At 47.1% G+C, this 12,237-nt stretch overlaps 1 protein-coding gene across 3 annotated transcripts in view; it reads left to right on the top strand.

Moving 5' to 3' along the window:
* LOC144104623 (excitatory amino acid transporter-like) overlaps positions 1-12,237 on the top strand; it is a 180,896-nt gene that overhangs the window by 73,391 nt on the left and 95,268 nt on the right. The window contains exon 1 of one of the 3 annotated variants that reach the window (XM_077637744.1): positions 3,391-3,988. The exons of the other annotated variants lie outside the window; for them this stretch is intronic. The gene's annotated coding sequence lies outside the window, so the exon portion shown is untranslated. Of the gene's footprint in view, positions 1-3,390; positions 3,989-12,237 lie in introns of those variants that run through there. 3 annotated transcript variants of the gene reach the window in all.

The following is a 12,237-nucleotide window of genomic DNA, read 5'->3' as shown; positions in this document are numbered from 1 at the left end:
GACGTACCTGGACCAAAGAAAATCTGTAATCTGGGCGTCCGTGCCCTGAAAATTGTGCGTGATACGTTCTATCGTTTTGCTGTTTTCTCTCTTCGATTTTGTCGGGTCTATGAGGTGCCTGAGCAGCGCCCATGTTTTAGCGCTACCCAAGTTGCCGTTTAGTTCATCGCAAATTTGGTGCCAATTATCTCTAAGTAAGTTTGCGGTGTGGTCTTCTATCTCCTTATTGATTTGAGCTATTCTGAGTCTCAATTTTCTGTTATGTTTTTGTTTCTTCCATCTTTTCGTCAGCCCCCTACGAGCCTCCCAAAGATGTAGCAATCGTTTATCCGCACGTGGAAATTCATCGGTAACCTCTAGCGTCATAGTATTGTCTCTGTGGACCTCCCGTAGTCGTTTGGTCCACTTTTCGATGTCCGTTATCGCATTTCTTCCGCCTTCATTCTCCAACTGTTGTCGGAATTTTTTCCAATCTGTGATTTTTGTCTTCCTCTGGATTGTGCTGAACCTTGTAAGTTTAATTTGCGTTTGAATTACGTAGTGGTCGCTTCCGAACTGCTCCCCGGTGTTAGACCATTCGTAGTCTAGGATATTTCCTATGATGGTCAAATCAGGGCTAGTGTCTCTTGAAACGCTGTTTCCGACCCTAGTAGGGTATCTGCTATCGGTAACGATTTCCAGCCCGTGCGTGTCCACTCCATCTAGGATGGTTTTTCCTTTCTTTGTATTCATCTTGTAGCCCCACTCTTTGTGCGGAGCATTGAAATCTCCTACAATCACAAGGTGGTTTTGTTTTACCAGGCCGATCACCGCTCTAATGATTTCTCTGAAGTCATGTCTCCTCTTGCGCGGTGGGGAATAAATGTTAAGTACGAACAGGCTCTTCTCCCCGCGCTTCTTAGGTATTACCTCTATTAAAAGGTGTTCGATATCTTCTTCTGGCGTCGTGTGCTTGTGCGTAGTGACCCCCTTCTGACATAAAATGGCCACTTTTTTATATCTTTCATCTACTATGGTGTCGTAGCCGACTATCTTCGGCGAAGTGTTAGTTTCTTGCAGCGCTATTACAGTAGGTGGGTGTTTATGCTGCATTACATGTACGTTGAAATCGTTTTTGTTTCTAAATCCTCTACAGTTCCATTGCCATATTGTAAATTTTTCTTCTGCGTTAGCCATGATGTGACACTACTGCTGCGCCGCGAAGATCTTCGCGCTTTCGTTTAGGTCGACCTGTTCTGGTGCTCTCTTGTTTTGTCTCCTGAACAGTTCTGCCAGTCTCTGATCGGTCGCGTTCAGTCTGGTCATGATTTGTTCCAGCGTCGTCAAGACTGTTTTCTGTTGTTCCTGTATTTGGTGTAGTGGTTTAGTAGCATCTATTGCTTCCGTTACTTGCGGTTGTACGGCTGCTGGCCCCTGCGTGCTTGTTGTCGTCGAGGGCGATTGTACTCCGTGTACTTTTCCTTGGTTTGTTTGTTCTCTTTGTTGTCGCTGTTCTATAAACGAAAGCCTCCTTTTTAGTCGTTCGTTTTCCTCTCTAAGTTCCCTGTTTGTTTTTTCTAGAGCTTCGAATCGAGCCTGTATGGAATAGTCTAGAGCAGTGGGATAGACTGGAGACTCGCTCCTAGACTGACTCACCTTCTTGGACTTCTTGGTCTTCTGTTTGGTTGCGGAAGCGTCATGAGCGTTCCCTGGAACCCAGGCGTTGCCGCCACCGTGGTCGGTGGATTTCGCGTCTGCTAGCCGCGGAAAGTCTCCATCTTTGAAGAACGGCGTTCGGCTTCTGCTGCCGCCGCGCCTGTTCCGAGACGCAGATCTCGAAGATCCGTTCTTTCCTCTCGTTTCGGCTTCCTCGCTGTCGAACCACCGCGGCCTGTGGCCACCGTGGTAATTACTTTCTTTTTTCTTGCCTTGCTTGTTCTGCTGGCCTTTCTGCTTGAGGCGTCTCTTGCATCCTATATCGCCCGTGGCGTGAGCGTCGCCGCACCACTCACACCTGGGCTCCCCACACTCGTGTCCGTCGACGTTGGCACGTTTGCATCTAGGACACTGCGGAATGGGTTGTGGTTCCGGGCAGACGTCTGATCGGTGCCCCTGCAGGTGGCATCTGAAGCACACCTGCTTCGTAGGTTGGTAAGGGTAAACTCTGTACAGTCCTCCCATCACTGCGACTGTCTTGGGCAACCTCGGTCCATCGAACAGCAGTAAGAGAGACTTTCTTCCTAGTGAACGCTAGAGTCAGCGTTCACTAGGAAGAAAGTCTCTCTTACTGCTGTATAGAAGTGTGAAAGAAAACTTCAGGTGAATGCATTATGCAGCTTTGCTTCTACGAAAGCTGCTTTCAAATATAAAGGCACGTCACGTCCGCTTTTCTTTCTGATTTAAGCTATCCGTCCAGACACACGTGGCATCCGAAAAACAGCGCCCGCGCGAAATACACGGAGGATCGCTAACGAGATTGGCGATTCCCGCGTCGAAGCGGCAAGATGTGTGGCATGCGCCGTTGCCCGCTCTAGTTTCATTTTATTTCCTTTATTCGTTTGACACTCATTACTGTAGACGTCAAGAGATGGCAGCACCGATGCACTCGCATGGTTATTCCATTGCTGGCACGCCACCTCCGGCGCCGGAAAGCGCCTGTTCTCTCACTCAAATGGAGAGGAGGAAGCTGAATGTATGTAGATAACAAAACATGATGAAAACAGCGACGCTGCCGGAAGCGCGTTGTCGTCTGCTTCTGGGCTGCTTTTGGGGCGGTGGTTGTATGAGCGGGGGGCGAGGGGGGTGAATTGGCGCAGTCGACAGGACGGAGAACGCGCGTCGCGCCGCCATAAATAAAAAAAAACAAATTACACAAATGAGAAACGACCCACAGAGCTCGAAGTCAGAAAAAAAAACACCCCAGAACTCAGTTCGAATTGGGAGCGACGTCGGAGCACGTGGTGGTGGTCCATTAAAGCGACTTCCCTTTCGAGTGGAGCGCGCCGCACCGTCTAGGAACGCGCTCGTCTTCTACTTTTAATGGCAGCCTCTTCCCTCCTCAGTGCGTCGTCTGCGTTGCTCTCTCGTCATCCGGTGTCGTTTTTGTCTTCTCCCTTTTTTGCTGCGCGCGTCATCGCTGCCTCAGTCTCGGCTCGGCTCTGTTCTAGGCTTCTTGTTAGCCTCTAGCCGTAGTGGTGCTATAGCTTCTTTCCACGGCCGTCCGGTTTCTTCTTTGTATTTTTCGTCTTGCGAGTAAACCTACCGTCCGTTGGCTCGGGGTGTAGAGTCTTGACTCGACTTCCCAGCCGGCTTCCGAGCCGGCTTCCTCTCTCGCCTCGGCCTCCTCCTCCTCTCAAGCTCAGCGCCTGCGCGCTTCGGGAGGTACAAAAAGGATGCGAAGCGCGAGCCAGCGGAGCAAGTGAGAAAGGGTGTTGTGCGCTAGGCGCGGGCGGCCGTGAAGAGACCGAAGCACACAAAAAAAAGAAAGAAGGAAAGAAAGAGAGAAAAGGAAAGAAGCCGCGGACCGCGCAATCTATCCACTCGCGCCGTCGAGGCTCCCGCCGTTGCCGCGCACGCTGCTGGGCTGCCGTCGGCGTTGCTGTTGCCTCGTGTGTCTGTCGCGTTGTGTCGGCGCGAGCTAGCGCCGAGAGGGCAGCAGAGGAGAGAGCGCTGGGAGTTTTTAATTCCGCAAGGTTGAGAGAAGCTTCGTCGCTGCTTCGGCCCCCGAGGAGTTAGCTCTCCTCCAAAAGTCTTCCACGTCGTCCACGGTGTTCGTCACCATTTGACGGATTAACGAGAGCCTCCATCGGTGGATTTTGCCGCTCCGATCGGGCTGATCTCTTCTGCAGTGTTGTTTTCTGCTGTCTTTCCTGTTACCTCCACTTTGCTGTGGCTGAAGGCGATATCGTGTCGTGTTGAGGGTGTGTTGCTCAAGACGCCGCGCTTCGATTGACGGAGACGCATCGACAGGTCTTTCACTACGGTGGGCAAGGAGAACGACTTCACTCAGGTCAGATTCCAGTTATACTTTTTAAATTCGTTTTTTTAAATTTTTGTGCGGTATATTCACCCTGTGTCCTTAGCAAAATGACACAGGAGGAAACTGCACTTGTTGAGTTTCACTTTAGGCGACTACAGGCCCATGAGTGCAGCGCTATGCATTCACTACATAATTCAACTCTGGAGCTAGCAGTTGTTTGTAAAGACATGAATGTCAGGTAAAAACATGAGCCGGCACCTTAGAAATACTCTTTGAATCGCTTTTGAAACCGAACGGTTTGCCCTATTGGCAAGAAATGTACATAAAACAAACGTTTGCCACCGCACGTGTATGGTTTCATGAAGCCATGCTTCAAGGAGGGTCTCGTGCCGTCAGTTGCCGCATCTACGCGAATATGTAGCGCCCCTCTTTCGAATTCGACGCCTTCGAATTTGAGTGAGGGTGCATAGAGTTGATGCATGTTGTCATCGAAAGTTGGAACTTTCTTGAATTAAGCACCCTATCAACGCAGGGTTCTACGCGTTCGTTACGTGCGCCCCGAACCATCTTACGCTTGCGATAAATCTTGCTCGTGTTCAGTTCACTAAGTGGATGAAATGTGTTAACCACGGCTAACGGCTACCTTCAAACGTTGACTGATGGTCTATATCTACCCTGACAGCAAGGGCCACTTAAGCACTGGCCGCATGCCATGAACGTGGCGATGATTTGATGTCCTGAGAAACATCCAGTGCCTTTCTCGTGAACGCTTAAAACTGCAAGCTGTAAGATAAAAGTGGCACGTGCCGAAAGGTGAACTAGAGCTTGATACACGTCATCATAAACGTTGCATCTCTGGCCACGGCTTCTTTCTGGCTAACCTGAAAAGGGAAGAATGCTGAATCTTGCCTAGATTGGTCACCTCTGAAGCGCCGTGCGCTTTGTGGCACGCGGTTTCGATGTTGTCTTCTGCTCCGAAAACTAGCACGCGGATATCGTTAGGCATAATGATAAAAAAGTCGGCGCTCGGCGCGCGGATTTACACGGGAGATGTCGCTGGAAGTGACCTTCACCTTCCACTAGAAAGGGGCTATTGTACCTGCGGTGTCCGTGAAGGAATGTCTCCACCTGGTGTCCTCACGAACTCGTTATCAGTGTCATCGATCCTCATGGGAATGTCTGCGACCACGTGTAATATTTTGCAGCATTTAAGAAACCCCTGAAGTTACGCTTACTATAGCGAGAGTCTCACAAAGAAGCACAATGTACAAAACTGTTTCCACGTTGCAAAACCGGCAATTTTGGACATATTACGTGGGGTCATGGTTGTGACCTCTAATGGAACAGAGGGATATCCCGGCCGTATCCTGCGATACACACTTCAGAGAGTATAGGTTCAGGTGATTAGTGAATGTTAGTAACGTGGATAACATCGATAAGCAGGCACAATGTCATATTTGGGGGTGTAGCTTTTGGTTTACAGTGGTCCATGGTAACATCATAAATAGTGGTACATCGTAATAAGAATGTAAAAGTGATGATGGGTATCTGTTATAACTCTGCGTTCATTTGGTTAAGTGCCTGACACTGCGCTCTTATGAAGGTGTCTTTCTTTTGCGCAGCGTATTTAGAAAGGGCTCTAGTTCGAACAAGGTGTAAAGACTTTCCAAATGATTGGGGATTTGCTGATTTGCCTGTATAGCGCTTTTGAGTCCTTTTGTATGGCTTGTTTGCACGTAATACGACTTCTTAATGCTTCCGTTGTTAACTGACTACACTGACGAACGTGGAGTTAATGATGCGCCCGCACGTCGTGGTGCAAGTCTGCGTTAAAGAAGCGTTACGAAATCGATCACACGAACATGCCTGCTATGCTGCCAGTCGTACTGTCACAGGAAATGGATGGTTTTCAGAAAACTTGTGTCCTTGTATCGAGGCAGAGTTCGTTACCAAACGCCCCTGGGGCCAGCTGCACTTATCGACTACCGCGTGGACTCGAATATAACTACCGCTCCAACGTTGCTGTTTCGCATCTGTGAACATTTGTATTAAAAAAAATAAAAAACACGTGAATGACGCTTTCGTATTCGGATCCCTTCAATTTAAACAATCAAGCAATGATTGGAATGCTCGCAATTTTGATAAGAAGAAACTGGATGGTTAAATTCGAGTTTGTGCGGTAATTTTACCCTCGCACCTGGGGTGGCAAAGTCTGCGCACGCCAGGCCGCAAACAACTAAGCGGAAACTGGAAACTGATGCACGTGGAGCCCGGTACAGCAAGCTTTTGATCGCGTTTCCGTTGCCGGGCGTTTAAGTGGTGCGCAGTTAGGCTGCAGGGGTCTGTGAACGCAGCTTTTAACCTGATCTCTGCCTTTAACAGCCACAGAACGAAGCACATCGCTATTATCTTACAGTGTTGTTGTCAGTGGTGTCTCTCGGGAAGTGCACAACTCACGCACAGCATTTCCTTTGTCTATCAGAGCTTGTAAACCTAAGAATCTTCTGTGATCCACTCACTTAAGTGTGCGCCAGTCTGATAGGACAGCATCACTATAAAAAAAAAGCTTAGTTATACATATAGTCAGGACGGCTCTTGGGAGAGAGTCGAATCGCTCTAAATTGGGACGCCATCAAGTGTAGCTGGCCAGAGACCTGTATTCCCGCTGATTTTCTTTCTTTTTTTTTACACAAAGGGGAGTGTACTCAGTCTAGATTCCCTCCTCGAAAAGAAAAACAAAAAAAAATGGAAAAAGAAGGGTTGGTCCGAGGAGATGGACTCTGAGCGTTCGTGCTCTGGAATACGAAGTGGACGGCGATACGTGACGGAATTCTGCCAGTGGTTGTTCTTGCCCCCTGTAGGTGGGCATATCCACCAGGATTACGCTGCACTGTGGCCCCGAGCTCGACCAGCATGCGCTTATCGTCCAGCTGTATTTACAATTCCACAACTGTACTGTAGCACGTAGTGAAATTTGTTTATTTACGTACTTTTAATCGAACACGTATTGTGGAGGTAGATAGTGTAAGAGGAAATATCGATATGAAGGGATTAAAGTATGAACATTACCAGAGTTCAGCGAATGACTACTGTGTAGTTGTGTTGAAAAACTACAGTCTCTACTTTGCTCTAAACAGTTTCCCTCTGGACGGAAAACTTCACTGAGACATCGTATGCTTCAGTGTGTAAGTAAGAATAAATTTTTTGTGTGAGTGGAAAAGGAATGTTCCCTTTAATACTGGAGTTCACTGTTCGCGCACCATTGAAACAGATGCGAGGGAAGAGTTATTTACACTATACATTTCCACTCAATAATTTCATTAAGGGTGAAAGAAAACACTACTAAATCCAAAAATAACGACAAAACATGCGCGCGCCCATACAAAAAGAAATAAGCAATGACAGAATGTTCAGCGGGAGATTGCCAAGGTTTAATTAATAACATAAGTAAAGAAATTCATGGTAGCACAAGCTTAGAAACGGCAGGAACTTCAGTGTTGAAGACATAAAATTAAAATCTCTTGGAATATGAAACCATATAAACATACACTGACTGTGGAAGTCATCACATCAGCGTTATTATGGCTTGATCACTCTGCAAGTAGGCTTAAATCTCTGGGGGTGTAGAGCCCAAGCTTGAAACGGAGTCACATACTGTAAACAAAGTACCGACACCGAAATAACATGTGAGCCCCCCAGAGGTCTCATACGTTTGCGAATAAGTGCAGGAAGTCTCAGTACTTGTGGTTGACGAATTTCGGTGCTTCACTGCTTCCTTATTCCGAGTTTATTTCTTTATACTGGGGGTAATGCTTGGTATTATTCTCGTCATATACGTATACATTTCCGCTACTGCGACCAAAAGCATGCGCACATCATAAACTAACCGTGTTCCTAATTTTGTTTGCTACCGTACTCCGAAAAATTACCACGCATGCTGGATCACTGAACTTGGTGCAGTCGGCCGGAAGATGCTTTTGCAAGGCGTAATTACTCGACTAACCCCCTTGTGTTTCCCGCCTCAGCAGTTATCATTTAAGGCAACCCCAAAGCCAGTGCGGGGTCCTCCTACAGTGGGGCTTCCCCGAATACGCACTCCCATGCGACCACTGGTAAAGAAAAGTGGCGCCCGCCACACTGAGTCAGGTCGACTCCTTTTTCTGCATGCGCCTTCGCTGCGGCGTAACTTCCACCATACGTGTTCCCCGCCCCAAGTGGTTTCCGTTGAGCAGCACCCAATGCAGTGGAAACGACCCTACGACGCATCCCTCAAGGGCTTCCGCCACGCACGGAGACGAGTTACTCCCATTGATCCGCACTTAGCTCTTTAGTCGGTGGCTCGGGTGCCGCCGTTACAGGTGTTCGCCTTCGGGCGCCCCTTGGACCGAGTCACGGGACCACCCTGGTCGGCTTCCTGCGCAAGGCCGGCTGCTCTTGACTAGCCTCAAGCCAGTTGGTTTCGGACAACTGCGCGCCAACTTATCGCTGAGGAGGTGACCGGAGTAAAGGACACCTGCGGAAGATCTATCCGTTTGACTCAGCCCGGGATGGCGATAGAGAGAGGAGCGCCGTAAATGAACGCCAGACTTCGGCAAGCTGGGAAAACGAGCCAGTGAACGTTGTTGATGTGAAGCATATTGACTAGCGCAAACACAGACAGGGACCAAAGTAAGAGTAAGAGACAGGACATTCTCTCTTACTCTTACTTTGGTCCCTGTCTGTGTTTGCGCTAGTCAGTATGTTTCACAGCTGCAACCAACTAGCCCAAATGAAAGCCTTAACGTTGTTGACTCCGCCCAAGGCGGCGCCCAGGACGAAGACCATTTGGTTGGGTCCAAAAAAAGGCGGGAAGACGAGGGGAGAGGCAGTTTAAAAGCGCCCGACACATTCATCCAGCAGCGAATTTCTGAGCAGTCTTCTCGGCTTTCAATTTGTTTTGTCTCTGACTGTAACGCTTCAGTTTTGTCAATACGTGAATACAGTTTCCCCTTGGTTCTCCAACTGCTTGTCTACAGCCCACGTTCCTTCCTCAACCGGCACAGAGGCCGCGTTCCTGTACCCGATGCCCGGTGAAACATTATACTAGCATGGCGAGTCGTAAGACCGGATACCACTTCAGCATTATGGTATCCTGTCGTTCTTGCTTCTGTATGCTATCGTTTTTTGCGCTGAATTCATCTTCTTAAAAGGCAGTGCACCGGCTTGCCCCTCAACGTGTCTTGCCATAGCGTTTTAAAGTTGTATTCGGTGCGTCCACTTTTATTTTGGCTGTGCAAAAGGGGGGTAGGGGAAAAACGCCTTCTGATGTTCATCCGAAAGGAATTCCAATAGCCTTGTTCATCTAAAGGGCTATTTGTTGTGATCAACCGGAGAAGAGAACAACTCTGTACCATTTTATGTTTCTGCCATACGTCTAAATGTAGTGCGTTTTGAATGTTATGAATCTGTCGGCAAGTCTTTTTATTTTCTTCATTTTTTTTTTGCTTGGCTTGCGCAAGTCTTTTTTGTTCAAATGTGCGCCACACAGCTCACAGTGCCTCTGTATATGTCCCAGCAGCACCACTAATAAAGAATTTACAAAGAAAACTGGCAGTTCCTTCTTTAGGCGGCTTCTAACGCAAATCGATCACTTCGCGCAGCTAGAAGAATGTCTAGGCATCTCCCCCGATCTCTTACCCTCAACGTATACGCTACGCAGCTTCTTTTTTGTACACCTAGGTTTTGCGTATTCGCTCCGTCTATCGGATGTCTTCGCGAGCATGTTATCTGCCGGCAGACATAGACCGTGCTTCTTTTTTGGATTGCCTCCAGAACCGATAGGCGGTCATCAGAGGGGAACGTCTTTATGGAAGTCGGGTCTGGCCCGCGCTCTTCCCGCCTTTGCTTTTTTTTCATTGTTTGTTTCTTTACGCACGCGTAATGCGGTCAAGCCCGCGAGACGGAGTCGTAAATGCCCGGAATGCTTTATGGCCTGCAAGAAAGAAAGAAGAGAAAGAGCAAGAAAGAAGATACAATGTCAAACAAAGAAACGGACACAGGAAGAAAGAAGGAAGAACGACAAAAAGAAAGAAGATGGAAGAGAAAAGGTAAGAAGCAAAGAGAAGACCGCGGGAAGTAAAGAATGAATTGGCAGAAAGAAAAAAGAAAGAAGAGAAAAGGTAACACAGAAGGAAGAACCGGAAGAAAGAACGACAGAAGGACAAAAAGAAAGGGAGAAAGGAATAAGAAAAGGAAGGAAGAATAAACTAACGACATATAGGTAGGATGAAACGAGCGACCGTGGCTCTGGAAGACGATCACAGTGGCGTGTCTCTGCCGGCGTTCTGCGGCGTCCGCACGGAGGCACGCATGGCTCTGTCAAAGAAACGGCCGTGTACTTGCGCGTGCGGAATGCGGTGATTCCGAGCGCTTCTTCTGTACGCGGCATCTTTCGCGAGCCCGTAGCGCCTGAGTGACCGTGGTGAATTCCTTAGCAATCAACAAGGCCGCGCTTTCTTCGATGACGAGTTCCGGCTGTGTTTTACTGCGCACGTTGCCGCAAGACTCGGTGACGCTCATCCATTCTGCCTTTGGAATGACCTGTTGCAACGGAGCGACCAGTTTTTAAGAGGGAGGAGCAACGGGTGTGTTATTATTCGTCTTATCAATGGAAAGACGTCTAACAACTGGAAATATTGAACTAGTGAGCGCAAGCGTGAAATAATTAATGAGTTATTTAATTAACGAATCGAAGCCCGAACGACTGGATGATTTAATGAAATAACTGATGCGTGGGGAATGCACAGGCATTACTGGCGAATAAACAGGCTGATTCAGAAAAAATAATACATTAAACAATAAGACAGTGAAACAACTAATGCATGAATGGATATATAAGTCAATTAATGCTTAAGAGAATCAGTTATGAAATTAAAGAACGAACTAACAAACAAATAAACAAATGAATGAATGAATGAGGCATTACAATCTATCATTCAGCCCTTAAACCCCAGCCACCATTGCGAGCAGAGCTGTAGCCATTTTCGAGAACCCTCTGATCTCTTTTTATCTCAAGTTACCGCATTCTGGACTACTATTCCAGATATTCGCCTTAAGACTGAACCTAGATTTGCATATTTGTATTATGTGCTTCCTATACTTGTTTATACTATCAATGTTAATAACGCGACTTTTTGAGATCAATGTTTTTAGTAAATATTCTTTCCTGGTATTTCTCCTTCTTTTTATTAAACGACGTTTGTGTATAACAGTTTAAGAGATTTTGGTGTTGTTGCTTCCTAACACTGCATCGAATACTCGTCTTCAACGTAAAGTAAAACGTCCTCTAGAAAGAGCGCAGAAGAACCACAAGAAACGAAGCGCAAAAAGCAAATATACAACCACGTGCACTCTATACGACTAGGGAGACAGGAAATGGCATTATCGCTTTTGGGCGTGGAAATTCTGTGCTGTGGCTTTATCTTTCACATTTTCTCCATCCCCTTCATAACAAGCGGATGTCCAAGGAGAATACTTCTCTGCTTTAACAGTGTGCAACTCTGCTTTGAGCTTCTTTTATGTCACAGTCTATTATCTTCCTCACGACTAAGGAAATTGCGTTACGGGTGTCAAAACAGCTCGGCCATAAATCGCTCTGCTGTGAAAATCAAAATAGCTGCGTACCTTGCTGTTTAGCTCTTCTCTCCTTCTCGACCGCATCAGGAGCGTACGACACCTTTCTAGACTACTCTCTTCTATTCTATCCTTACGCCTGCTCTCAGATAATATTTAATTATTCATGTACGCGCATGTCGAAGCAATATGAAAGGACACATTTTATTAGCTTGCAAGTAGTGATTATTCATAGTCATCCCAATGCGAGTTGCTTAAGGAGAATCCAACACTATTTTTTTATTCGGATAAAGAGGCTTTTTCGGCATGGGAATACCATTGTTAGTAAGGCGACAAATGTGGCTAGTAGGCGTTCTATAGCTGTGTACAAATGCGCCGAGTTTTACTATCACAAACGAGCCACGACCGGACGAAGCGCAACTATCAACGGAAATTTATTATGGAAAGTGGGAAATATAAAGGAAATGTAATCCACCAAGGAGCATGCGTAAGATCCTTATCCTTCAGTTCCTTATCCTTATCCTTTGAGTTGGTAGTTGAGCTTCGTTCAGTTGTGTCTCGTTTGTGATTGTAAAACTCAGCGCATTTGTGCCACATCTATGCCATTGTTAAAACGAACGTCAGAAAATAGGCGATCATAGTAACTAGTATGATGGTTAACAAGATCA

The sequence above is a fragment of the Amblyomma americanum genome, chromosome 9, assembly GCF_052857255.1.
Source record: "Amblyomma americanum isolate KBUSLIRL-KWMA chromosome 9, ASM5285725v1, whole genome shotgun sequence".
NCBI classification, from domain to species: domain Eukaryota; kingdom Metazoa; phylum Arthropoda; class Arachnida; order Ixodida; family Ixodidae; genus Amblyomma; species Amblyomma americanum.
This window is presented reverse-complemented; position numbering and strand designations above follow the sequence as displayed.